The sequence below is a fragment of the Salvelinus fontinalis genome, chromosome 11 (genome assembly GCF_029448725.1).
Source record: "Salvelinus fontinalis isolate EN_2023a chromosome 11, ASM2944872v1, whole genome shotgun sequence".
Lineage (NCBI taxonomy): Eukaryota > Metazoa > Chordata > Actinopteri > Salmoniformes > Salmonidae > Salvelinus > Salvelinus fontinalis.
The window spans coordinates 55,237,273-55,262,712 of NC_074675.1; positions in this window are offsets into that span (position 1 = coordinate 55,237,273).

The following is a 25,440-nucleotide window of genomic DNA, read 5'->3' on the forward strand; positions in this document are numbered from 1 at the left end:
TAACCCAGGTAACATGACTACATGGAACTCTCTGGTAACCCAGGTAACATGACTACATGGAACTCTCTGGTAACCCAGGTAACATGACTACATGGAACTCTCTGGTAACCCAGGTAACATGACTACATGGAACTCTCTGGTAACCCAGGAAACATGACTACATGAAACTCTCTGGTAACCCAGGTAACATGACTACATGGAACTCTCTGGTAACCCAGGTAACATGACTACATGAAACTCTCTGGTAACACAGGTAACATGACTACATGAAACTCTCTGGTAACCCAGGTAACATGACTACATGGAACTCTCTGGTGACCCAGGTAACATGACTACATGGAACTATCTGGTAACCCAGGTAACATGACTACATGGAACTCTCTGGTAACCCAGGTAACATGACTACATGAAACTCTCTGGTAACCCAGGTAACATGACTACATGAAACTCTCTGGTAACCCAGGTAACATGACTACATGGAACTCTCTGGTAACACAGGTAACATGACTACATGAAACTCTCTGGTAACCCAGGTAACATGACTAAATGAAACTATCTGGTAACCCAGGTAACATGACTACATGCAACTCTCTGGTAACCCAGGTAACATGACTACATGGAACTCTCTGGCAACCCAGGTAACATGACTACATGAAACTCTGGTAACATGACTACATGAAACTCTCTGGTAACCCAGGTAACATGACTACATGAAACTCTCTGGTAACCCAGGTAACATGACTACATGAAACTCTCTGGTAACCCAGGTAACATGACTACATGAAACTCTGGTAACCCAGGTAACATGACTACATAAAACTCTCTGGTAACCCAGGTAACATGACTACATCAAACTCTCTGGTAACCTAGGTAACATGACTAAATGAAACTATCTGGTAACCCAGGTAACATGACTACATGCAACTCTCTGGTAACCCAGGTAACATGACTACATGGAACTATCTGGCAACCCAGGTAACATGACTACATGAAACTCTGGTAACATGACTACATGAAACTCTCTGGTAACCCAGGTAACATGACTACATGAAACTCTGGTAACATGACTACATGAAACTCTCTGGTAACCCAGGTAACATGACTACATGAAACTCTGGTAACATGACTACATGAAACTCTCTGGTAACCCAGGTAACATGACTACATGAAACTCTGGTAACATGACTACATGAAACTCTGGTAACCCAGGTAACATGACTACATGAAACTCTGGTAACATGACTACATGAAACTCTCTGGTAACCCAGGTAACATGGCTACATGAAACTCTCTGGTAACCCAGGTAACATGACTACATGAAACTCTCTGGTAACCCAGGTAACATGACTACATCAAACTCTCTGGTAACCCAGGTAACATGACTACATCAAACTCTCTGGTAACCCAGGTAACATGACTACATGAAACTCTGGTAACATGACTACATGAAACTCTGGTAACATGACTACATGAAACTCTCTGGTAACCCAGGTAACATGACTACATCAAACTCTCTGGTAACCCAGGTAACATGACTACATCAAACTCTCTGGTAACCCAGGTAACATGACTACATCAAACTCTCTGGTAACCCAGGTAACTCAAGCTAGCAATAAAACCACATTTAAAAAACAGATAAAAGAACACCTTACTGCACAAAGGGTAATGTGAATAAACACAGCCATTTTATAAATATTGTATTGTAATTTGCACTGTACTATGTACAGTACCAGTCCAAACGTTTGACTGGTACTATATTAGACACAGGAGGTTGGTGACACCTTAATTCGGGAGGATGGGCTCGTGGTAATGTCTGGAGTGGAATTAGTGGAATGGTATTAAATACATCAAACACATATGGTTTCCATGGTGTTTGACGCCATTACATTCGCTCTGTTCCAGCCAGTATAATGAGCCGTCCTCCCCTCAACAGCCCCCTGTGGTATTAGACCTAGATATTGTGTGTATGTACTAATATGTAGGCTGTGTGACATTTTAAATGTATTTCAGTCCTCGACTAATAATGTTATGTACTGTGTATGATGTCATGTTTCATGTGGACCCCAGGAAGAGTAGGTGATGCTTTTGCAGCGGCCAATGGGGATCCTAATAAAATACCAAAATACCAATCAGATGAGGGAGTATCATGACAGTCAAAGTCAGAAGGCCCGCCTACTCGACCTACAACAAAACCAATCGGATGAGGGAGTATCATGACAGTCACAAAGTCAGAAGGCCCGCCTACTCGACCTACAACAAAACCAATCAAATAAAAAGTGGTATAATCAGATGTCTTATTCAAACTCAGCTTCCAAGTTGATCATGATTTCCCTTACTCATAGGGACTTGTCTTAACCCAAAATAGGTTCCCTCCAATATCTGGCATGTAGACAAACAAAATGATTTTAGATTTTTATTTTCAATATCCACATGTAATCCACTCGTAAAAATGTACACTTTCAAAGATTTTTTAAATTATTTTTATTGGCTGATTTTAAATTGCACTATGCAGGAATTTTTTGTACTGGTTGTTAGAATGGCTGGTTGCTAGAATGCCTGGTTGTTAGAATGCCTGGTTGTTAGAATGCCTGGTTGTTAGAATGCCTGGTTGTTAGAATGCCTGGTTGTTAGAATGCCTGGTTGTTAGAATGCCTGGTTGTTAGAATGCCTGGTTGCTAGAATGCCTGGTTGTTAGAATGCCTGGTTGCTAGAATTCCTGGTTGTTAGAATGCCTGGTTGCTAGAATTCCTGGTTGCTAGAATGCCTGGTTGTTAGAATTCCTGGTTGCTAGAATGCCTGGTTGCTAGAATGCCTGGTTGTTAGAATGCCTGGTTGCTAGAATGCCTGGTTGCTAGAATGCCTGGTTGTTAGAATGCCTGGTTGCTAGAATGCCTGGTTGCTAGAATGCCTGGTTGCTAGAATTTCTGGTTGTTAGAATGCCTGGTTGTTAGAATGCCTGGTTGCTAGAATTCCTGGTTGCTAGAATTCCTGGTTGCTAGAATTCCTGGCTGCTAGAATTCCTGGTTGCTAGAATGCCTGGTTGATAGAATTCCTGGTTGCTAGAATGCCTGGTTGATAGAATTCCTGGTTGCTAGAATGCCTGGTTGCTAGAATTCCTGGTTGCTAGAATTCCTGGCTGCTAGAATTCCTGGTTGCTAGAATGCCTGGTTCATAGAATTCCTGGTTGCTAGAATGCCTGGTTGATAGAATTCCTGGTTGCTAGAATGCCTGGTTGATAGAATTCCTGGTTGCTAGAATGCCTGGTTGATAGAATTCCTGGTTGCTAGAATGCCTGGTTGATAGAATTCCTGGTTGCTAGAATTCCTGGTTGCTAGAATTCCTGGCTGCTAGAATTCCTGGTTGTTAGAATTCCTGGCTGCTAGAATGCCTGGTTGCTAGAATGCCTGGTTGATAGAATTCCTGGTTGCTAGAATGCCTGGTTGATAGAATTCCTGGTTGATAGAATGCCTGGTTGATAGAATTCCTGGTTGCTAGAATGCCTGGTTGCTAGAATGCCTGGTTGCTAGAATGCCTGGTTGCTAGAATTCCTGGTTGCTAGAATTCCTGGTTGCTAGAATTCCTGGCTGCTAGAATGCCTGGTTGCTAGAATGCCTGGTTGCTAGAATTCCTGGTTGCTAGAATGCCTGGTTGCTAGAATGCCTGGTTGCTAGAATTCCTGGTTGCTAGAATGCCTGGTTGCTAGAATGCCTGGTTGCTAGAATTCCTGGTTGCTAGAATGCCTGGTTGCTAGAATTCCTGGTTGCTAGAATGCCTGGTTGCTAGAATTCCTGGTTGCTAGAATGCCTGGCTGCTAGAATGCCTGGTTGCTAGAATGGCTGGTTGTTAGAATTCCTGGTTGCTAGAATGCCTGGTTGCTAGAATGCCTGGTTGCTAGAATGCCTGGTTGATAGAATTCCTGGTTGCTAGAATGCCTGGTTGCTAGAATGCCTGGTTGCTAGAATGCCTGGTTGCTAGAATGCCTGGTTGCTAGAATTCCTGGTTGGCTAAGAATGCCTGGTTGCTAGAATTCCTGGTTGCTAGAATGCCTGGTTGATAGAATTCCTGGTTGCTAGAATGCCTGGTTGATAGAATTCCTGGTTGCTAGAAAAAAGTAAAGCAAAAATGAAACCAGAAAGGGAAGCATAGAAATAGAGCACATATAACAGATGTACCACTTCTTAGACTTTCAATGAGAATGAGAGATCTACTTCCTGACAGATCTATAACACACATTTCTATGTCAATTTGGTCAGGACACCCAAAAAGTGACATAATGCAGCTTTAAGATGAAGAAAACTCCAACTCTGGTTACTTTATTTGTCACCTTAGGTACTTACTATAGTCATTTATTTATTTTATTTAACATAGCCTTGAAGTCAACCTTTTTTGGTATTTTTTTATACCAGTTCCTGTCTCTGTACGAAGGCATGGTCTTCAAGCTATGGAAGATGTCCAAACATGTCATAATAATAGATTGGACTTATATGGTACTTTTCTAGACACCCAAATCTCTTCATAGTGTAAGGGGAAACTCACCACCATGACCCGTTCTTGACTTGGACTGAAATTGGTTCCGGTACTCATGTTGGGTGCCGGTACTGTTTATATTTAGGTGCAGGAGCTCCACAATACTTTAGAAATAATATTCTATAAAGAGGAACAGGAGCTCCACAATACTTTAGAGATAATATTCTATAAAGAGGAACAGGAGCTCCACAATACTTTAGAGATAATATTCTATAAAGAGGTACAGGAGCTCCACAATACTTTAGAGATAATATTCTATAAAGAGGTACAGGAGCTCCACAATACTTTAGAGATACTATTCTATAAAGAGGAACAGGAGCTCCACAATACTTTAGAGATAATATTCTATAAAGAGGAACAGGAGCTCCACAATACTTTAGAGATAATATTCTATAAAGAGGAACAGGAGCTCCACAATACTTTAGAGATAATATTCTATAAAGAGGAACAGGAGCTCCACAATACTTTAGAGATAATATTCTATAAAGAGGTACAGGAGCTCCACAATACTTTAGAGATAATATTCTATAAAGAGGGACAGGAGCTCCACAATACTGTTGAGATAATATTCTATAAAGAGGAACAAGAGCTCCACAATACTGTGGAGATAATATTCTATAAAGAGGAACAGGAGCTCCACAATACTGTGGAGATAATATTCTATAAAGAGGTACAGGAGCTCCACAATACTTTAGAGATAATATTCTATAAAGAGGAACAGGAGCTCCACAATACTTCAGAGATAATATTGTATAAAGAGGAACAGGAGCTCAAGCAGTTGGACATTTGAGGTGCCGGTACTCATGTTGGGTGCCGGTACTGTTGGACATTTGAGGTGCCGGTACTGTTGAACATTTGAGGTGCCGGTACTCAGCTTCGGTGAACTCCTGCCCAGGTCAACCACTGACCCTAAACATAATCTTTATTTAGTATATACATTATACATACATGGCAGTTTTACACATAGTACTACATCATAGGAATACAGTTTTATATACACATTACACATAAAATGGTACTCATCATTACTCTCGCAGTCCCATGGGATCTTTAGTGACCACAGAGTAAGGACACCTGTCCATTTTTTTTGAGGAACATGCTAGCAGCCGATACCCATAGACTTCCAGTCATTGCGCTAATGCTAGTTAGCATAGGCGTGCGAAACTACTAACTTCCTTCATACTGGACACAGAGACATTAAAAAGATATCCACAACTTAATCTGACTCTTGGGTAGTAGATAAACGGCATCATTGCCAAAATCCCAAAATTGAATGATGTAAAAGGCTATGGTGTTGGTTTCCCCTTTGAGTCATCAACAAAAAATCCTCAGTAATGACCCGTGAATGCATTTGGTCACGTGACAGCTCTGTTCGATTTTCACTGTACCAGCATGTGAACTGAGCCAGAATCACAGTCAAACGGATTGGGAAGTAGGTCTCAAAGTGCTCTTCCAAGTGTTGGAGGTGAGCAGTCATCACTCGTGTGGGACACTTACTGATGCTGTTATCTGTTTAGGAACACGCACAGCCGAGAAGGTGGGAAGGAGGGAGGGAGAGAGGGAGGAGGGAGGGGGGAGAGGGAGGAGGGTGGGGGAGAGGGAGGAGGGGGAGAGGGAGGAGGGAGGGAATGAGGGTGGGGAGAGGGATGGAGGGGGAGAGGGAAGGAGGGAGGGAAGGAAGGAGGCAGGGCTGAGTGTGAAGGAGGGATGGGGGAGAGGGAATGAGGGTGGGGGGAGAGGGAGGGTGAGAGGGAATGAGGGGGGAGAGGGAATGAGGGAGGGAGGGAATAAGGGAGGGAGGGTGAGAGGGAAGGAGAGGAGAGAGAGAGAGGGAGGGTGATAGGGGGGAGAGGTAATGAGGGAGTGAGGGGAGAGAGAGAGACAGAGAGGGAGGGAGGGTGAGAGGGAGGGAGGGAATGAGGGAGTGAGGGGAGAGAGAGGGAAGGAGGGTGAGAGGGGGGAGAGGGAATGAGGGAGTGAGCGGAGAGAGAGAGACAGGGAGGGAGGGAGAGTGAGAGGGAGGGAGGGAATGAGAGAGAGAGAGAGAGAGAGAGAGAGAGAGAGAGAGAGAGAGAGAGAGAGAGAGAGAGAGAGAGAGAGAGAGAGAGAGAGGGAGGGTGAGAGGGTGAGAGGGAGGGGTATCAGCGTGCAGAGTGCAGTGCTCCTTTCTCTTATCTGGTCTGTTCTGTTGAATAAAGAACAGGAAGAGAAATGAAAGAATATCTTGCCCCTTTATTTAAGAAACTTAACAGAAGACTGCGCGTGTGTGTGTGTGTGTGTGTGTGTGTGTGTGTGTGTGTGTGTGTGTGTGTGTGTGTGTGTGTGTGTGTGTGTGTGTGTGTGTGTGTGTGTGTGTGTGTGTGTGTGTGTGTGTGTGTGTGTGTGTGTGTGTGTGTGTGTGGTCTTGTTCTTCTATTCTCGTGGGGAATCCCCAGAAGCATAGTAAACCATGGAAAATTATCCCTCGTTGGGGACGTTTCCCACAAAAGGCTATTTTAAACTTAGGGGTTAAGTTTAGGGTTACAATTAGGGTTATGGGTCAGGCGTTAGGTTTAGGGGTTGAGGTAAGGTTTTAAGGTTTAGGGTTAGCGGTTATGGAAAATAAGATTTTGAATGGAAATACATTTTAGGTCCCCACTAGAATAGAAAAACAAGTGTGAGCGTGTGTGTATCAAACCCTAGCGTGACTCAGGCCTCAGTCCTCTTCTCCACATCAGCCCGCTAAAGGTTTCTGACACAAAAACGTTTTTATTTAAACTCATCATCCGGTGGGCAATCATTTACATCCGGCTTTATAACCACCAGCCATAAAAATCTGCTGAGTGGTCTTTTGATAGCCCCCCTCCCTCTTGTCTTCTACCCCTCCCTCTTGTCTTCTACCCTTCCCTCTTGTCTTCTACCCCTCCCTCTTGTCTTCTACCCTTCCCTCTTGTCTTCCACCCCTCCCTCTTGTCTTCCACCCCTCCCTCTTGTCTTCCACCCCTCCCTCATGTCTTCTACCCCTCCCTCTTGTCTTCTACCCCTCCCTCTTGTCTTCCACCCCTCCCTCTTGTCTTCTACCCCTCCCTCTTGTCTTCTACCCCTCCCTCTTGTCTTCCACCCCTCCCTCTTGTTTTCTACCCCTCCGTCTTGTCTTCTACCTCTCCCTCTTGTCTTCTACTCTTCCCTCTTGTCTTCCACCCCTCCCTCTTGTCTTCTACCCCTCCCTCTTGTCTTCTACCCCTCCCTCTTGTCTTCTACCCCTCCCTCTTGTCTTCTACCCCTCCCTCTTGTCTTCTACCTCTCCCTCTTGTCTTCTACCCCTCCCTCTTGACTTCCACCCCTCCCTCTTGTCTTCTACCCCTCCCTCTTGTCTTCTACCTCTCCCTCTTGTCTTCTACCCCTCCCTCTTGTCTTCTACCCCTCCCTCTTGTCTTCTACCCCTCCCTCTTGACTTCCACCCCTCCCTCTTGTCTTCCACCCCTCCCTCTTGTCTTCCACCCCTCCCTCTTGTCTTCTACCCCTCCCTCTTGTCTTCTACCCCTCCCTCTTGTCTTCTACCCCTCCCTCTTGTCTTCTACCCCTCCCTCTTGTCTTCTACCCCTCCCTCTTGTCTTCCACCCCTCCCTCTTGTCTTCCACCCCTCCCTCTTGTTTTCTACCACTCCCTCTTGTCTTCCACCCCTCCCTCTTGTCTTCTACCCCTCCCTCTTGTCTTCCACCTCTCCCTCTTGTCTTCTACCCCTCCCTCTTGTCTTCTACCCCTCCCTCTTGTCTTCCACCCCTCCCTCTTGTCTTCTACCCTTCCCTCTTGTCTTCTACCCCTCCCTCTTGTCTTCCACCCCTCCCTCATGTCTTCTACCCCTCCCTCTTGTCTTCTACCCCTCCCTCTTGTCTTCCACCCCTCCCTCTTGTCTTCTACCCCTCCCTCTTGTCTTCTACCCCTCCCTCTTGTCTTCCACCCCTCCCTCATGTCTTCAACTCCTCCCTCTTGTCTTCTACCCCTCCCTCTTGTCTTCCACCCCTCCCTCTTGTCTTCCACCCCTCCCTCTTGTCTTCCACCCCTCCCTCTTGTCTTCCACCCCTCCCTCTTGTCTTCTACCCCTCCCTCTTGTCTTCCACCCCTCCCTCTTGTCTTCCACCCCTCCCTCTTGTCTTCTACCCCTCCCTCTTGTCTTCCACCCCTCCCTCTTGTCTTCTACCCCTCCCTCTTGTCGTCCACCCCTCCCTCTTGTCTTCCACCCCTCCCTCTTGTTTTCTACCCCTCCCTCTTGTCTTCTACCCCTCCCTCTTGTCTTCTACCCCTCCCTCTTGTCTTCTACCCCTCCCTCTTGTCTTCTACCCCTCCCTCTTGTCTTCTACCCCTCCCTCTTGTCTTCTACCCCTCCCTCTTGTCTTCTACCCCTCCTTCTTGTCTTCTACCCCTCCCTCTTGTCTTCTACCCCTCCCTCTTGTCTTCTACCCCTCCCTCTTGTCTTCTACCCCTCCCTCTTGTCTTCTACCCCTCCTTCTTGTCTTCTACCCCTCCCTCTTGTCTTCTACCCCTCCCTCTTGTCTTCTACCCCTCCCTCTTGTCTTCTACCCCTCCCTCTTGTCTTCTACCCCTCCCTCTTGTCTTATACCCCTCCCTCTTGTCTTCTACCCCTCCCTCTTGTCTTCTACCCCTCCCTCTTGTCTTCTACCCCTCCCTCTTGTCTTCTACCACTCTCTCTTGTCTTGTACCCCTCCCTCTTGTCTTCTACCCCTCCCTCTTGTCTTCCACCCCTCCCTCTTGTCTTCTACCCCTCCCTCTTGTGTTCCACCCCTCCCTCTTCCCTTCTACCCCTCCCTCTTGTCTTCTACCCCTCCCTCTTGTCTTCCACCCCTCCCTCTTGTCTTCTACCCCTCCCTCTTGTCTTCCACCCCTCCCTCTTGTCTTCCACCCCTCCCTCTTGTCTTCTACCCCTCCCTCTTGTCTTCTACCCCTCCCTCTTGTCTTCTACCCCTCCCTCTTGTCTTCTACCACTCCCTCTTGTCTTCTACCCCTCCCTCTTGTCTTCTACCCCTCCCTCTTGTCTTCTACCCCTCCCTCTTGTCTTCTACCCCTCCCTCTTGTCTTCTACCCCTCCCTCTTGTCTTCTACCCCTCCCTCTTGTCTTCTACCCCTCCCTCTTGTCTTCTACCCCTCTCTCTTGTCTTGTACCCCTCCCTCTTGTCTTCTACCCCTCCCTCTTGTCTTCCACCCCTCCCTCTTGTCTTCTACCCCTCCCTCTTGTCTTCTACCCCTCCCTCTTGTCTTCTACCCCTCCTTCTTGTCTTCTACCCCTCCCTCTTGTCTTCCACCCCTCCCTCTTGTCTTCCACCCCTCCCTCTTGTCTTCCACCCCTCCCTCTTGTCTTCTACCCCTCCTTCTACCCCTTCTTCTTGTCTTCTACCCCTCCCTCTTGTCTTCTACCCCTCCTTCTTGTCTTCCACCCCTCCCTCTTGTCTTCTACCCCTCGCTCTTGTCTTCCACCCCTCCCTCTGGTCTTCCACCCCTCCTTCTTGTCTTCTACCCCTCCCTCTTGTCTTCTACCCCTCACTCTTGTCTTCTACCCCTCCCTCTTGTCTTCTACCCCTCCCTCTTGTCTTCTACCCCTCCCTCTTGTCTTCTACCCCTCCCTCTTGTCTTCCACCCCTCCCTCTTGTCTTCTACCCCTCCCTCTTGTCTTCCACCCCTCCCTCTTGTCTTCTACCCCTCCCTCTTGTCTTCCACCCCTCCCTCTTGTCTTCTACCCCTCCCTCTTGTCTTCTACCCCTTCCTCTTGTCTTCCACCCCTCCCTCTTGTCTTCCACCCCTCCCTCTTGTCTTCTACCCCTCCCTCTTGTCTTCTACCCCCTCCCTCTTGTCTTCCACCCTTCCTTCTTGTCTTCTACCCCTCCCTCTGCTAGCTTCTGTCCTCCTCTGGGTACATTGACGTCAATACAAAACCTAGGAGGCACTGACATGTTTTCCAACCAATCAAAGGATCAGTGAATGAATCTAGTACTGAAAGCATAAGCTACAGCTAGCTAGCACTGCAGTGCATAAAATGTGGTGAGTAGTCGACTCAAAAAGAGAGAAAGACAATAGTTGAACAGTTTTCAACAAATTAATTTTTTCAAAAATGAAGAAAGAGAGAGTGGTAGCTATATTTTGTTGTAAAAAAAGATATATTTTCACTTTCACTTACTTAGCGAATACAGCTAGCTAGTTTAGCCTACTCAAACACTAGGCTCAAACAGAGAGGGATGCTATGTTAGCTAGCTGGCTATAGCTATCCAACACTGGAACTCTTCTAAGTCAGCTTTTGGTTGTATTAATGTATTGCCACCTGGGCCTGCCGGTGTAACTACTAAACTGCTTGCTGCTGACTAAACTGTTCTGCATGATTGTAGCGAGTTTTTACTAACGCGTTAGTTCTAGTAGCTACAGTATGTTGACTACGACGTTAATATGGTGACAACGATCTATTCTGTGTGTAGCGGTTAACGGTTATGATATGAAGGTTTGGCTTGGAAAAGTTTTTATGCCTGGTCACAGACAGCTGATGTGTTGTTCACTGAAGTCTACAAGCGAAGAGAAAAGGAGAGAGGAGGAGAGCGCGTAGATTCCAGAATGACACAAAGATCAAAGGGATCATGCTGTTTGTATGTGGCTGCTATGAAAGGGATCATGCTGTTTGTACGTGGCTGCTATGAAAGTGAACTGTGTTTGCGTGTGATCAGGGGTGTATTCATTCCTCTGATTCTGTTGAAAAATGTATCTTAAACAATAGCAAACAGAACAAAACAGGGATTAAACATACCTGAATTTGTCCAATAGAAACTCTTGTTTGCAACTGTTTGACTAATAAGTACACCCTTGTCACGATGTGGCCCTTTTGGGTGTTTATCGTGGCTCCCCCCTCTCACTCTCTCCCACCACAGGTTTTACAACAGTCATAAATTCCTGGTAGAATCTCTCAGTATTGAGGGAGATAGCCTATGGAGAACAAAGTCATTCTTCTTGCCAAAACTCCTAATCTCCCAAAATTGGAGAATTAAACAATATTTATATTTTTGAGAATGCGGGAATGGTCCGTGGACACTTAAGGGACAGTCATGTCAAGTTTGTTTCATTTGGTGATCTCATGAAGTACAGGAGACACACATTACTGTTTGTTTGTATACACTTCTCAATTATGGGGTTTGCATCTGAATGTTGGATAAAATAAATGATTGAGTATAGGAATACTTTTGAAAAGATTAAATGTGATGTTAGCCTTCTAAATGAGAGCATGGGTTTTCATGCAAAGTTTAACCAGTCAGTGGATATTCCCCCGTGAGCCCAGACACCGTGTCATGGAATGCCACCTTCTTCTACTAAGTATAAAACCCACTTCTGACAAAATGTACATTAGATCAGAAAACATGAAGCGGTAGCTACATGTTGAAATGGTTGGCAACTCTACAAGAGTCAAAAACGCAGGGACGAGATCCCCACGTTGAAATGGCTAAGAAATCTACAAACTAAAGAACAATTATTCAGGCTGCATCTGATTAAATACTTTAGTCTGGTAAAAGTATCCGTTCTAAGAACATTTCCGAATGGTACTCTGAAGGATCCAATATAACAACCTACAACTCCGACGGACTCTGATCGCTGGTGGACAAACCAGAGGGTTTCTGTCAACGGACAGCAGACTGACCGGCGATCGCAGAGGGACAAGCCAAAACATACACTCGTAAACATGTAAATTGCAATTTCTTTTCAAAAGAGCTTCATGTTCAAAGTATTAGAAATTTCTATGAGTGTAGTTATTCTCTCTGAGTTTCCCACTCTTGAACTGTCCCCACCCCTTTCCTTTGTCTACCAAGCCGTCATTATTGGCTTAGGGATTTTCTATCATGTCAGTAACCAATGTATAACCTATTTGTGTGTGTGTGTGTGTTTATGTCATTCTGTGATTGATTTAAGTTAGTAAATAAATAATTAATCCAATTTGTATTTCGCTGATTCATGATATTTGTTAGGGTTGATGCAGATATCCAAGGGTTTGCGACGTTCAGGAATGAGAACAATGAGGTAATAATACATTAATAGAAGACTGTAGTCGATAAGATAATAAAATATCTCAAGAGTTATATTCGGGAAATTGAAACTCTAAACAACAAGTTTCCGTGGTGCCCCCAACTTCCTAGTTATTTAAAGTTACATGATTAGTTGATTCACGTAGTTAAATTACACATAGAGAATTTATTTGATAAAATACAGTCTTTACATTTAAATATGGCTGCAAGGGGCAGCATTGAGTAACCTGGAAAGAGGTGGCCATTTCAAACGGCCTCCTACTCAATTCTTGCTCGTACAATATGCATATTATCATTACTATTGGATAGAAAACACTCTCTAGTTTCTTAAACCGTTTGAATTATTTCTCTAAGTGAACCAGAACTCTTTCTGCAGCCCATTTCCTATCCGGAAGTGAGATTTCCAAATGCGAGGTCTTTTTTCAAGAGCTTGTCTATAAAAGGGCATGTCACTTGGGACTATAGAAACACGTCATACACCTTCCCTTGGGTGTCATGCGGAAGTGAGAGCAGAAATGACTTGAATATCTCGTTCTGGGATTGAATACATCTTCTTGGAGTGAGAGGTCCGCCATAAAAAATTTTTTCGAAGGCGCGAAGTTGGACCTGGAATTGCCTCCTAGAAAACCGTCGTTATAGGTGAATATGATCTCCGGCTTCGATTTTATTTGATACATGTCACAATATCATCCTAAAGTATGTTTTTTCAATATAGTTTAATTATATTATTGAAATTTATTCGGGACTTTAGACGTGATGCGTTGGAAGAATTTGTTCAAGAAGGAGAGGTTAGCGCCGCACGGCCAGTGTGCTTGCTAATTCAAGAGGGAAATAGTTCGTTCTGGATCCAAACAAAGACGGTTCTGGACAAATGGACCCCTTTACAACATTCTGATGGAAGATCAACAAAGATAAGGACCCAATTTGGGATGCTATTTTCATATATCTGTCAAATTGTACTATCGCTACCGATTACTTGGAATCAATGCTGTTGTGTGTTAGCTATTGCAGTAAGCTAATATAACGATATATTGTGTTTTCGCTGTAAAACACTTAAAAAATCGGAAATATTGTCTGTATTCACAAGATCTTTGTCTTTCATTTTGCTATACACCATATATTTTTCTGAAATGTTTTCTGATGAGTAATTAGGTAGTTGACGTCGGTGTCTGTATTTACTCTGGCTACTCCCGTGCTATTTCTGACTGTAGCTATGATGTTAGCATCAATGTAAAGCTCATTTATAGCTCAAATATGCACATTTTTCAGAAACATAGATTTATTGTGTAACATGTTATAGGACTGTCATCTGAGGAAGTTGTTTCTAGGTTTGTTTGGTTGGATCTTGGTTAGTTAGGTTGGCTTTGTGCATGCGACCTGTGCTGTGAAAAATGTCTGTCCTCTTTTGTATTTGGTGGTGAACTAACATAAATATACGTGGTGTTTTTGCTGTAAAACATTTAAAAAATCGGACACGTTGGCTGGATTCACAAGATGTTTATCTTTCAAATGCTGTATTGGACTTGTTAATGTGTGAAAGTTAAATATAAAAAAAAAATAGATTTTGAATTTCGCGCCCTGCACTTGAGCTGGATGTTGTCAACATCATGATGCGAAATTCAAAATCTATTTTAATGATAGTCAGCTAGATCAAGGCAAGAGTCTGCAAGGCAGTATTGAATGTGTCAATGTCTGTCACCTTCATTACTCAAATCTCATGATGGGTATAGGGAATAGCTCTGTCTCTGTTTCTGGCGAGCTCTGTTTCTTTTCATTTCTAGAGACAAAGGAATTGTCCGGTTGAAACATTATTGAAGATCAATGTTAAAAACATCGTAAAGATTGATTCTATACATCGTTTGACATGTTTCTACGAACTGTAATATAACTTTTTAGACTTTCCGTCTGAACTAAGTGCCTGCGCCTCTTGAATTTGGATTTGTGAACTAAACGCACGAACAAAATGGAGGTATTTGGACATAAATTATGGACTTTATCGAACAAAACAAACATTTATTGGGGAACTGGGATTCCTGGGAGTGCATTCCGGTGAAGATCATCAAAGGTAAGTGAATATTTATAATGCTATTTCTGACTTCTGTTGACTCCACAACATGGTGGTATCTGTATGGGTTGTTTTTGTGCCTGAGCGCTGTACTCAAATTATTGCATGGTGTGCTTTTTCCATAAAGCTTTTTTAAAGTCTGACACTGTGGTTGCATTAAACTTCTTATGGCTGAAGTCCCGTTAACGGGATCGATATGACAACAGCCAGTCGAAGTGCAGGGCGCCAAATTCATAAAACAGAAATCTCATAATTAAAATTCATCAGACATGCATGTGTTTTATATCATTTTAAAGGTAATCTTGTTGTTAATCCCACCAAAGTGTCCACTGGCTGTTGTCAAGTCGATCCCGTTAACGGGATGTCAACCGTAAGAAGATAAAAGGTCGTGCTCATAATAAAAATAATCGTCCTCCCTCATCTTAAACGGCACCGTCCGCCACTGGTCCACAGACTCTAGACGGTACACTCCACAGACTCTAGAGCAGGGCTCTCCATAGACTCTAGAGCAGGGCTCTCCATAGACTCTAGAGCAGGGCTCTCCACAGACTCTAGAGCAGGGCTCTCCACAGACTCTAGAGCAGGGTTCTCCACAGACTCTAGAGCAGGGCTCTCCACAGACTCTAGAGCAGGGCTCTCCATAGACTCTAGAGCAGGGCTCTCCACAGACTCTAGAGCAGGGCTCTCCATAGACTCTAGAGCAGGGCTCTCCACAGACTCTAGAGCAGGGCTCTCCACAGACTCTAGAGCAGGGTTCTCCACAGACTCTAGAGCAGGGCTCTCCACAGACTCTAGAGCAGGGCTCTCCATAGACTCTAGAGCAGGGCTCTCCACAGACTCTAGAGCAGGGCTCTCCATAGACTCTAGAGCAGGGCTCTCCACAGACTCTAGAGCAGGGCTCTCCACAGAATCTAGAGCAGGGCTCTCCATAGACTCTAGAGCAGGGCTCTCCATAGACTCTAGAGCAGGGCTCTCCACAGACTCTAGAGCAGGGCTCTCCATAGACTCTAGAGCAGGGCTCTCCACAGACTCTAGAGCAGGGCTCTCCACAGACTCTAGACGGTACACTCCACAGACTCTAGACGGTACACTCCACAGACTCTAGAGCAGGGCTCTCCACAGACTCTAAACGGTACTGGTCCACAGACTTTAGACGGTACACTCCACAGACTCTAGAGCAGGGCTCTCCACAGACTCTAGAGCAGGGCTCTCCACAGACTCTAGACGGTACTGGTCCACAGACTCTAGACGGTACACTCCACAGACTCTAGACGGTACACTCCACAGACTCTAGAGCAGGGCTCTCCACAGACTCTAGAGCAGGGCTCTCCACAGACTCTAGATGGTACTGGTCCACAGACTCTAGACGGTACACTCCACAGACTCTAGATGGTACTGGTCCACAGACTCTAGACGGTACACTCCACAGACTCTAGAGCAGGGCTCTCCACAGACTCTAGATGGTACTGGTCCACAGACTCTAGACGGTACACTCCACAGACTCTAGATGGTACTGGTCCACAGACTCTAGACGGTACACTCCACAGACTCTAGACGGTACACTCCACAGACTCTAGACGGTACACTCCACAGACTTTAGACGGTACACTCCACAGACTTTAGACGGTACTGGTCCACAGACTCTAGAGCAGGGCTCTCCAACCCTGTTCCTGGAGAGTAATCCTCCTGGAGGTTTTAACTCCAACCCTGTTCCTGGAGAGTAATCCTCCTGGAGGTTTTAACTCCAACCCTGTTCCTGGAGAGACCCTCCTGTAGGTTTTAACTCCAACCCTGTTCCTGGAGAGACCCTCCTGTAGGTTTTAACTCCAACCCTGTTCCTGGAGAGACCCTCCTGTAGGTTTCAACTCCAACCCTGTTCCTGGAGAGAGACCCTCCTGTAGGTTTTAACTCCAACCCTGTTCCTGGAGAGATATCCTCCTGTAGGTTTTAACTCCAACCCTGTTCCTAGAGAGAAACCCTCCTGTAGGTTTCAACTCCAACCCTGTTCCTGGAGAGACACCCTCCTGTAAGTTTTAACTCCAACCCTGTTCCTGGAGAGATATCCTCCTGGAGGTTTTAACTCCAACCCTGTCCCTGGAGAGATACCCTCCTGTAGGTTTTAACTCCAACCCTGTTCCTAGAGAGATACCCTCCTGTAGGTTTTAACTCCAACCCTGCTCCTGGAGAGATACCCTCCTGTTCGTGTTAACTCCAACCTTGTTCCCGGAGAACTACCTCCTACTACCTCCTTAACTCGTAAACAATGAAGAATATTCACCCTCTTTAAAACCAACCTTCTCCTTATCCGTAATGGAGGATAGTAGCCCCACTATAGGGCTGATGTTTCACGCTACAGAACCCAGATAGGACCCATTGAAGCGGGGAGAGGGTTGACGTCCTTACCCCATTTCTTCCATCCAATCGTTCCATTCATTGTCCCTTTTCTCCGCTCCTCTTCCATCCATCCCACCAGCCATCCATCCATCCATTCTTCCACTCCTCCTCCATCAATTCATCCATCCATACCATCATCCATCCATCCATCCATACCACCATCCATTCATCCATCCACCTCTCCTCCATTCATCCATCCATCCATCCATCCATACCTACCCCTTCCATCCATCCATACCTCCATGCCACCATCCATCCATCCATCCTACCATCCATCCCTACCTCTACCCCATCCATACCTCCATCCATACCTCCACTCCTCCATCCATCCATCCTACCATCCATCCATCCATCCATACCTCCACCTCTCCTCCATCCATCCATCCATCCATACCTCCACCTCTCCTCCATCCATCCATCCATCCATCCATCCATCCATCCATCCATACCTCCACCCCTCCTGCATCCATCCATCCATCCATCCATACCTCCACCCCTCCTGCATCCATCCATCCATCCATCCATACCTCCACCCCTCCTGCATCCATCCATCCATCCATCCATCCATCCATCCATACCTCCACCCCTCCTGCATCCATCCATCCATCCATCCATCCATCCATCCATCCATCCATCCATCCATACCTCCACCCCTCCTGCATCCATCCATCCATACCTCCACCCCTCCTGCATCCATCCATCCATCCATCCATACCTCCACCTCTCCTCCATCCATCCATCCATCCATCCATCCATCCATCCATCCATACCTCCACCCCTCCTGCATCCATCCATCCATACTTCTATCCATCGCCCCTCACACTCCCTCACTCCTAAAGTGCATAATTTAATCCCATCGCCAGAGAGACAGAGATGGATGGAGACGCTAGAGTGGTCGCTGTCGTCATGGTAATATTGTGTCTGTGGTAACGGTGTTGAGAGGAGGAGGAAGCAGATGAAGGTTGAACATCGATAGATATAGAAAGATATTTTTCTTTACTACAAAATTAAAAATGTAAATTAATCTACATCTGATCATAAGTAGTTAAAGTGTTAAATGAAGTTTGACATCGTTTTTTAAATGACTCTTTATATATCATAAAGATCTACTTAGTTTAAAGATATTTTCCGGGGAACTTTGGTGACTTCTAAGTATTTTTTTTTAAAGCCTCCCGCTTTGGGCAGGATGTGTCAATGTGTTGTTTCATACAATCATAATCTATGAGCAGAAATACTTGTGTTTCCTCAGTTAGCAATGAAATCCCTAGTTTGAAAAATGACTGTTCTTTTCTGAAAGTTATGCAGCACCCTTTTCATCCACATTTCCCCCCCATATGGGCCAACACATTGTTGATGTGTGCAGAGGGTCCCTGGTTCGCGCCCGGGTCGGGGCGAGGGGACGGACGTAAAGTTAAACTGCCCCCCTAGCAATTCGAGTTCCAGCCAATGTGCTTCAGCCCCTCAACATTTTGAGTGTTTACAGACAGGTGTGTGCCATTTCCAAATCATGTCCAATCAACTGAATTTAGCACAGGTGGACTCCAATCAGGTTGTAGAAACATCTCAAGGATGATCAATGGAAACAGGATGCACCTGAGCTCAATTTTGAGTCTCATAGTAAAGGGTCTGAATAGTTATGTAAAATAAGGTATTTCAGTTTTTTTTTATTTTTATACATTTGCAAAAATGTCAAACTCTTTTTGCTTTGTCATTATGGGGTATTGTGTGTAGATTGATAAGGGGAAAAAACAATTTAATCCATTTTAGAGTAACTCTGTAACGTAACAATGTGGAAAAAGTCAAGGGGTCTGAATACTTTCTGAAGGCTCTGTATAAGAAAGATCATATTTAAAAAAGGAGCTTTCAGAGCTGTCAGTGCTTATCCAATTCTAAAGACCTCTCTCGCTCTCTCTCTCTCTCTCTCTCTCTGTCTCTCTGTCTCTCTGTCTCTCTGTCTCTCTCTCTCTCTCTCTCTCTCTCTCTCTCTCTCTCTCTCTCTCTCTCTCTCTCTCTGTCTCTCTCTGTCTCTCTCTGTCTCTCTCTGTCTCTCTCTGTCTCTCTCTGTCTCTCTCTGTCTCTCTCTGTCTCTCTCTGTCTCTCTCTGTCTCTCTCTGTCTCTGTCTCTGTCTCTGTCTCTGTCTCTGTCTCTGTCTCTGTCAATTCAATTCAATTCAATTCAAGGGGCTTTATTGGCATGGGAAACATGTGTTAACATTGCCAAAGCAAGTGAGGTAGATAATATACAAAAGTGAAATAAACAATACAAATTAACAGTAAACATTAAACATACAGAAGTTTCAAAACAATAAAGACATTACAAATGGCAGATGACCTCAGGCCTTGGATATTCCAGGATGATATAGTGAAGGCTTTTTGTTCCATAAAGTGTCCAATGTTGTTGGTCGTTGTTTGGCCTCAGGCCAGTAAGTGTGAGCAGAGCCTGCTGAGCAGCTGGTACATGCCGTTGGCTTGGGCGAGTGTAAGAGTGGGGGTTGGGCCTGTTTGCCCGCTCACTACCTGGGCGTATGTGTGACTTCCATGTTGATGCCCTCTTTGCGGGGGTGGGGTGCATGGGGTGGGCAGGAGGGGCATAGGTCTGATCTGAGGGGGCCTAAATGGGGTGTGGGCATGGTTGATGTGGGGGGGTGTTGATTGGTTGGGGTGGGGGTGTGGATGTGTCTGGGGGTGCTGTGGTCTGGATGTAAGTCCTCTTGGCGTGGGTCCTCTATGTGTAGGTCCAGGGGGGGGGTCCTGCAGGTCTTGGAGGGTGTCTCGCTGGTCTGGGTGGGGTGTCTCTTGATCTGTTGCTCCTGTGTGAAGTGTTGGGGCTGCGTTTGAGAGCGATGTCCTTTAGAGTCCGGGCAAAGGTGGGCACTGCTGCCTTGTAGAGGTGGACCTGGTCATAGAGGCTGTTCAAGTCCAGGGTGAAGTGGTGGGCCAGGAAAACATTTGGTTTTGAAGAAAAGTCACGGGAAATGCTTGCGTTTACCCGCTGTATTGTAGCAGGGTGGAAGTCTTTTCGTGGTAGCAGGGTGGAGATAACCACTTGTGCGTTGGGGAACGTAGAAGAAGCTTTTTCAATCACTCCCTTCAGTGCTGTGGCCACCCTTTCCTGCTGTGCTCTCAGGTCGTTTGTGCCTGTGTGTATTATTATGTGGCTAGGTGAGCCTAGTTTGTCCTCAGACAGAAGGTCTAGGGCGCGCTGGGTGTTTGGACACCAGAGTTTAGACACACTGTGTTTGGGGAAAAGTTTTTTTTCTTCTATATATTTCCCATTTGAGTTCATAAGGAGAACAATCTGTGTCTTGTGTTTGTCCTCAGTGGGTGTGGGGGGGTTATCAGGAGGGCTATCAGGGTGGCTGACAGGGGGGGTGCTCAGAGGGGGTGAGAGCTGCTGGGCTTGGGGTTTTTCTTTTGTCTGTTCTGCTGTAATGTCGACTCTATGGTCAGGGTCTGGTGTGGACTGTTCTGCTGTGGTGTCAAGACTTTTGTCAGGTGCTGAGGTGAGCTGTTCTGCTGGCGTCTCTGTGGGGATGGCCAGCTCTCTAGTGGGTTGTTCTCTGTCGCACGCCGTCCCCCTCAACCTCTCCTCCAGCAGTCTGATCCTCTCCTCCATCCCCCTCTCCCTCTCCTCCTGTAGTCTGATCCTCTCCTCCATCCCCCTCTCCCTCTCCTCCAGCCGTCTGATCCTCTCCTCTAGTGCTCTGTTCTGCTCCTGCTTCTGCTCTTTCTCCTGTTGATGTTGTCTCACCACTGTCCATAGTGCAGATATGTCTCTCTCCACCTCCAGCTCTCCAGGTCTGGTTAAGGGGGTGTTGTTGTGCTGGACTGTTGTCTGGGTCTGTGCTGACTGGAGTGTAATCACCTGCTGTTCCAGCTCAACCTGCCTTACCTCCAGCTGGGTAAATTTATCCTTCATTTCAATGAGGAAGAAGTACTCTGTACTGGGAGGTTGACTGTCTGCTGAGGGTTGCTCGTCTGTGGGGTTATATGATGAAGAGGTCTGGTCTGACCCGCTTGGGGTGGGGGTATCTTTATCAAGGGAGAGCTTCTCCTGCTGGGCTAATTCTTTGATTAGGTTAAAGTCCAGCTGAAACTGTTTGGGGTTGCCCTGTACAATTACTGTTCCAGACTTATAGAGATTTATATTAGCTGACTCAGAGTCCTCGTTGTCAAGTATCCTGAGTTTCCACCCCTCGTTAACCCCCCCTCTCTTAACAACGGGGTAGTGTGCTAATATAGCACTGTGCCATGCCAGGGGATGGTTTGTGTGGAAGATAAGGTTGCTGATGTTCCCATTTTTGTAATAGTCAGCAAAAAGTGTCTCTTGATTTTCCATAAGGAGCTTCATTTTGTGATCTGTCTCTCTCTCTCTCTCTCTCTCTCTCTCTCTCTCTCTCTCTCTCTCTCTCTCTCTCTCTCTCTCTCTCTCTCTCTCTCTCTCTGTCTCTGTCTCTCTCCTCTCTGTCTCTCTCTCTCTCCCTCTCTGTCTCTCTCTCTCTCCCTCTCCCTCTCTCTCTCTCTCTCTCTCTCCTCTATCAATTCAATTCAAAGGGTTTTATTGTCAGGGGAAACATATGTCAACATTGCCAAAGCAAGTGAAATAGATAATATACAAAAGTGAAATAAACAATAAAAATGAACAGTAAATATTACACTCACAGAAGTTCCAAAAGAATAAAGACATTTCAAATGTCATATTATGTCTATATACAGTGTTGTAACGATGTGCAAATAGTTAAAGTACAAAAGGGAAAATAAATAAGCATAAATATGGGTTGTATTTACAATGGTGTTTGTTCTTCACTGGTTGCCCTTTTCTTGTGGCAACAGGTCACTAATCTTGCTGCTGTGATGTCACACTGTGGTATTTCACCCAGTAGATATGGGAGTTTATCAAAAAAAAAAATGTTTTCAAATTCATGGGTCTGTGTAATCTGAAGGAAATATGTGTCTCTAATATGGTCATACATTTGGCAGGAGGTTAGGAAGTGCAGCTCAGTTTCCACCTCATTTTGTGGGCAGTGTGCACATTGCCTGTTTTCTCTTGATAGCCATGTCTGCCTACGGCGGCCTTTCTCAATAGCAAAGCTATGCTCACTGAGTCTGTACATAGTCAAAGCTTTCCTTAAGTTTGTGTCAGTCAGTCTATCTCCCTCTATCTCTTCCAATTTCCCCCATCTATCCTCTCTCTCTCAAGTCCCCCCACTTCTCTCCATCCCTCCCTATCAAGTCCCTCCCCATCTCTCCCCATTCCCCCATCTTTCTCTCTCCCTCTCATCCCTCTCTTTCCTGTCTCTGTAATAGCTGTCGCTTTCCTCATCCTCAGATGAGGTGAGGAGAGAAGGATCTTCGGACCAAAATGCGGAGTTAGGGAAATATGCCATCTTTATTTATTAACACGATGGTCACGAAACAAAACACTTTAACAAACTACAAAATAACAAAACGACGTACACGCAACCTGAACATAAACTTACATGGAACAAACGTAAACTCACGAACAGGAACGGACATCGAAACGAACGAACAGTCAAACAGCTCCAAAAGTGAATACATCTAACATAACGAAGACATCACAGGAGACAATCACCCACAAATAAACAGTGAGAAATGCCCTACCTAAATATGACTCTTGATTAGAGGAAAATGCAAACCACCTGCCTCTAATCAAGAGCCATACCAGGCACACCGAAACCAACATAGAAACAGATAACATAGACTGCCCACCCAAAACACATGCCCTGACCAAAAACACATAAAAACTAACATAAATAGGTCAGGACTGTTACAGTCTCTCTCTCTATCTCCATCCCTCTCTTTCCTGTCTCTCTCTCTCTATCTCCATTCCTCTCTCTCTCTCTCTCTCTCCATTCCTCTCTCTCTCTCCATTCCTCTCTCTCTATCTCCATCCCTCTCTATCTCCATCCCTCTCTCTCTCCCTCTCTCCCTCTCTCCCCATTCCGCCATCTCTCTCTCCATTCCTCCATCTCTCCCTCTCTCCCTCTCTCCCCATTCCTCCATCTCTCCCTCTCTCCCTCTCTCTCCATTCCTCCATCTCTCCCTCTCTCTCTCTCTCTCCATTCCTCCATCTCTCCCTCTCTCCCCATTCCTCCATCTCTCCCTTTCTCCCTCTCTCTCCATTCCTCCATCTCTCCCTATTCCTCCATCTCTCTCTCTCTCCCTCTCTCCCCATTCCTCCAACTCTCTCTCTCTCCCTCTCTCCCCATTCCTCCATCTCTCTCTCTCTCTCCATCTCTCCTTATTTATCTTTTCATTTGTATTAGTAATTTGATCCCATTCCAGTCCAGAAACCTAGCGTCATGCTTCTGCTGACCGCTTGTCTTCTCTCTTCTCTGTAAACGTTCAGTTAATACATTGACTCGGATGGCGATATGTGTGTGTTAATATATACGATGTGTGTGTTAATGTATACGACCGCTAAAACGCCTTTTTGGTCTTCAATCAATGTTGAAATTAATACGATTTATTTCGAACCCTGCGTCCTACACATACCACAAATTATCAAATTAATTAACCTTTGACTAATTATTTAAGCCTGCGTGTTTCAGAAGTGTTATTTATACATCTCAGTTTAATTAGATGATGGTTTTGTATATAGTTTAAAGATGGGGATTTCAGAGGATGTTTGACTGTGTGTGTGTGTGTGTGTGTGTGTGTGTGTGTGTGTGTGTGTGTGTGTGTGTGTGTGTGTGTGTGTGTGTGTGTGTGTGTGTGTGTGTGTGTGTGTGTGACTCGATAAAGTGTTCTGAGTGACATACGAATGATTCTGTCTCCAAAATGCACACACACACACACACACACACACACACACACACACACACACACACACACACACACACACACACACACACACACACACACACACACACACACACACACACGGAATTCTTCCTGGTGCTTCTCTTTAGTCCCTGTGGTGGTGGGCTAAGATGACGTGCCAATCTGACGATACCTTCAGTCATGTTGATCTCTGCTGCTGCTCTAATAACAAACATAATAAACAACAATAATAACAAACATAATAAACAACAATAATAACAAACATAATAAACAACAATAATAACCTAATAACAAACATAATAAACAACAATAATAACCTAATAACAACCTAATAACAACCTAATAACAAACATAACAAACATAATAAACAACAATAATAACAAACATAATAAACAACAATAATAACCTAATAAAAACAAAATAAACAACAATAACAACCTAATAACAAACATAATAAACAACAATAATAACAAACATAATAAACAGCAATAATAACAAACATAATAAACAACAATAATAACCTAATAACAAACATAATAAACAACAATAATAACAAACATAATAAACAACAATAACAAACTAATAACAAACATAATAAATAACAATCATATTAAACAACAATAATAACCTAATAACAAACATATTAAACAACAATAATAACCTAATAACAATCATAATAAACAACAATAATAACAATCATAATAAACAACAATAATAACAAACATATTAAACAACATTAATAACCTAATAACAATCATAATAAACAACAATAATAACAAACATAATAAACAACAATAATAACCTAATAACAATCATAATAAACAACAATAATAGCCTAATAACAAACATAATAAACACTATTAATAACAAACATAATAACCAACAATAATAACAAACATAATAAACAACAATGGTAACAAACATAATAAACAACAATAATAACAAACATAATAAACAACAATAATAACCTAATAACAATCATAATAAACAACAATACTAACAAACATAATAAACAACAATAATAACAAACATAATAAACAACAATAATAACAAACATAATAAACAACAATAATAACAAACATAATAAACAACAATAATAACAAACATATTAAACAACAATAATAACCTAATAACAATCATAATAAACAACAATACTAACAAACATAATAAACAACAATAATAACAAACATAATAAACAACAATAATAACAAACATAATAGACAACAATAATAACCTAATAATAACCTAATAACAAACATAATAATAACAAACATAATAGACAACAATAATAACCTGGTAACAAACACTTCCTGGTGAGAGTCATTCTAAAGTGCTGTTCTTTTTTATAGACATCAGATAATATGAACACTACGTATTATAATGACTACTACTACTACTACTACTACTCTGTCTCACTACGTATTACAATGACTACTACTACTACTACTACTACTCTGTCTCACTACGTATTACAATGACTACTACTACTACTACTACTACTACTCTGTCTCACTACGTATTACAATGACTACTACTACTACTACTACTCTGTCTCACTACGTATTATAATGACTACTACTACTACTACTACTCTGTCTCACT